Below are 4,275 nucleotides of genomic sequence, written 5' to 3'. Positions count from 1 at the left end.
GGTGACCTCAATACGACAGTAATTGCCCCAGGTGCGGCCAAGGTACTGTAGGTCCATAAGGACCATCGGGCTACTGTGATCACTTTTTGTTGTGCCTAATTTTCCCCAGTGACACAGGTATTAAGAATCCTGTCTATATTAACTATCTGTCCAGTTTTTTCCACGTTAGTTTTTTGACAGTCGTCAGGTGGATGTCCTTTCTGAAAACCTTTGTTCTTTCCCCCCTCTTGCATCAGATTTTAGGCCTCCCAGGTGAGGTATGTTATAATGTTAGCTTTGCCAGTAAAATTCCACCATGAGCGCTATGTATGAACAAGGTGGTGACGTCAATACGTGCACGTGCTCACCACGTGGTGCGTGCGTGACTCCAGGCTGATCAGGTCCGATGTGACACGGGGTAACTTCAGGACAGCTTCGAGCAATGACACCTCTTTACCTCCCCCCCCCCCCGCCCAAAATATAAACTATCACAATGTTTCCGTACGACTTACAAGAAAGTAGCATTTGGAAAGTTTATTTCAGAAGTTTGCCCGAAGTTCCACACATTGCACGAAGGCTAATCGTGAATAACGTTACGTGAACTTTGGATACATACATGTGGTAGAGAAATGGGAAATATACATGTGACAAGGGCAGCTGCAGCGATTGACATTATTATTATACTAAGAGACCGATTCAAACGATAGTGTTGGCTATAGCTAGACATGTTGGGATTGCCGTTTGACTTCTTTGTTGGAAACAGAAGAAGAGTCCCACGTTTTAACATTGACCATGTTCTTCCAACTCAGGAGCTGATAATGACCTTGAATAACCCCTAGTACTTACAGCGGAGCTTCCTTGGCTGAAGCTTGGGTGAAAGCCAGTGTTTCTTTCACGACTTACAGTGTCTAAAACATACATGACAAGACAACAGACAACAGTTTTGACTATATCTAGACATTCTGGGTTTGGCGGTTTGGTTGGAAACGGAGTTAGGATCCCACTTTTTAACATTTAACATGTTCTCCAAACGCTGATAATGACCTTGAATTACCCCTAGTACTTACTGCGGAGCTTCTTTGGATGAAACTTGGGTGAAAGCCAGAGTTTCTTACGCGTCTTACATCGTCTTAAGGTATCCCAATCCCATCAGCCGGCTCTGGCTTCCCGCCATGCACCTCGTGTCAGGGACGTGAACTTATTGGGAACGACAGAAGAGCCGACGTGACCTTGGGAACGAGAGTCGGCCAGATGGGCCGTAACCAGACCGAGTAATTCCCGTGACCAGGCCCTTGAACCTGGGCCAGACGGCAGCTTTTTTTACCGCGGAGATCAGTGAAGATTTAACATTACCCCCTCCTGTGAAAGTGACTCCATAAAATTACATACTTGTAACTCAGCAATGAATTGGGTACTTACTGGCTGCCCTTGAGACTTAGCCGACAAAGTTTTTTTTCTTTCTTAGACAAAGAATAGTCATTCTGACGGCATTCCGGCTCATTCCTTCCCGTGTGAAGGGTATATATAATGTCCATTTGGAATTCCCACCCGAATGTGGCACGAATTTTGCAAATACTTCATTCCGGCTAATTCTGCTTAATTCCTGCTAATTCGGTTTCAGTGTGAAGGCCCTATGACGCGTAACAAGGGTATATGGACGTCAGGACCTTGACACAGATATGGTAGAAGCAGACTTTCAATCATCCCTGGATCTGGTCCGTTTTGACATGGCTGTCAGCGGCTGGTCGGAGGCGTGTGGTTCTGTAAGAACTTCGTCTTGATTCGAAGGTTACCATAGATGGTGTTTATTGGGAAATCGCAGTGTCAGAGTTCCTTCTCGACACTGAATTACATCCAATTTACAATTATTACATATGATCTAGATACAAAAAACTCTTACGCAGTCATATACAAACTACAACTAGTAATGCATAGTGCACCAAGAAGGAGTTACTTAAAGAATTTTACACAGTTATATAAAAACTACACTTCGGCACTATTACTATATATAAGTTAAAAACATGACATTCCTCTGGGAGCAGGGTAGTTACATTTTACTTAATATCTGCCCCAAGCATGCCTCTCCCCACTCATAGACGTGATCGGTGAGCGATGAATCACCCCTCGGGATACCATATGGATAAAGGTGAACTAGAGTTACCTTGTTAAACTGATTGTGGATCTGAATGAAATAAAACTCAACCAGGGAACATATATAGATGTGTCAAGTTACGTTAAGGACCTTGACACGAATGTGGTAGAAGCAGACTTTCAATCATCGCTGCCTCTGGCCCGGCGTTTGGACATGATTTGTGGAAGTTGTCAGCGGATCGCCTGAGGCGTGTGGTTCTGGAAGAACTTCGTCTTGACTCGTACAAGCAGGGAGGCAGATTAGGGGACCTGAACCGTAACTTTCCCAGCCCCCTCCGCCCGGACTACTGACAGAATCCGTGCACTCTGCCAAAACTTTGGAACAGAACACTTCATCTGGTTCTCATCCACTCCCGCTCCGTTACACCGATTAAAAGTGAGAGTTACCTTTGTACAGACTCTTACTTTCAGGTACCAACGTCGGCACCGCCCCCCCCCCCCCACACACACACACAAAAAAAAACCCCGTAGACATCGTTGGTAGCCTATATCACCCCCCGTCACGGTTGAAGCAGGGTTAGTGTGCCCTGATGTAGATAGCCTCCTTTACTCCCCTCACGCTATTCGAACACTAATAGTAGATGTACTCAAGCCTTAGTCTATTTTAATGTCGCCATTATCATTATTACTGGCAATTAGAAAAAAACAACAAGCAGTAATCATCCCATTACGCAAAAAAGAATCATTGGTAACACTATATGGAATTGGCCATGTTGCCCAGTCTACATAGCTTTGCCAAAATGTAACTCGGATCATTTCATCTGGTTCGCATTCCCTATTCTCCACGCAGGGGGTTTACTCGGAGGGTAATGATCGCGATATTTAAAGCATGTCTCTCCCCAGAGGATCATTACAAGCGCCCTTACCGAAACTTGGGCTTCTAAAATACTCATTTATCACAGCTTGGTTCCACAGGCAATATGTAAGAGTTACCTTTGTACAGACTTTCAAATAACACGTCAGATTCCAGAGCCCATGTCTGAACACTTATTGCCAGGACAGTTTGAGTAAAAGGACTAAAGTACTCAAAGTGTTAAAGGTAAAATCTGACAAATGTAGAGAGCGTAGTAACAAAACCTACCACTATCAGGTTTTCAACTTTGATTGAACACATCTGTTTGTTTGCACACAATTAGAAGTACAAATTTTAGCCCACAGGCAGAATTGCAGTGTAGTACAGTCTAATCGGTTAAAAATCCGGGCAACTGATTTTTTTTTCGGACCGGCCTAAAAAGAAAAACGATTTTGTACCGGTACGTCGCACCCTGCCTCGCCCATAGTTAAGGTTCTCCACTCCAGATGTGCATGAATGAATGGACTTGCACGGCATTTGCACATGGTAGAATGTATGGCAGCAACTATTACACGGAGTACAACATAAAGGTATAGGGTAAAACTTAACACCTAAATACTATAGCAATAAGGGCTAGCATGAGTTTTAATATTATGTTTCAGTCGAGTGGGGCTAATCATGAGTGTCGGTATTTTTTTTTTAATAACAAAGCAGTCTTTTATATATTTGCCTATTTTTGCGTTGTAGTAGTTGTTGCAATTGAATGCATTTTAAGATCTGTCTGTAGCATCCGGTATCTTGAAATTTGATGTACTTGATTCCTGAAATGTTAATAACTTATGACATTTTCAGCCCATTCCTTCTCGGTCCCCTCCCAACCTGATCTGTTACCATGCAGGTCTTAATCTGAAAATACACAATAGACGGTATCATTTTACGTTAAAAACTACATACCGGGTGCTGCTAAAGACTGCTGGTTTAACAGACGAGACATATATGTTTTGGGAGTTGCTGTATCTTTCTGTTTTTGCCTTAGGGATATAGTTTTGTGTCTATTTCTGGTGCTTCTATCTGAAAAGGTAGATCTGCGCTTCGCTTTTCAAATGTAGAGTTCAAAAGTTCAAATTTAGAGTTCAAAAGTGACCTAGCAAACTTCAGACACCGTCTTTTTTTTTTTCTTTTTTTTTTCTTTAGCCAGGGTAGCCCAAGTTAGTGTATCACACTGCTTTACAGTGGGACCCTGGATAACACATAGTAGTCTCAGGCCTTTCAGCTAGAGTAGTAAGGTCCTCATTACAGATACACATCACCAACCCGTTCCCTCTCGGTCCACCACCCCCCCCCCCCCCCCC

This window comes from Branchiostoma floridae, unplaced genomic scaffold (genome assembly GCF_000003815.2).
Source record: "Branchiostoma floridae strain S238N-H82 unplaced genomic scaffold, Bfl_VNyyK Sc7u5tJ_1585, whole genome shotgun sequence".
Lineage (NCBI taxonomy): Eukaryota > Metazoa > Chordata > Leptocardii > Amphioxiformes > Branchiostomatidae > Branchiostoma > Branchiostoma floridae.
The sequence above is the reverse complement of the archived record's forward strand: the minus strand, read 5'-3'. Positions refer to the sequence as shown.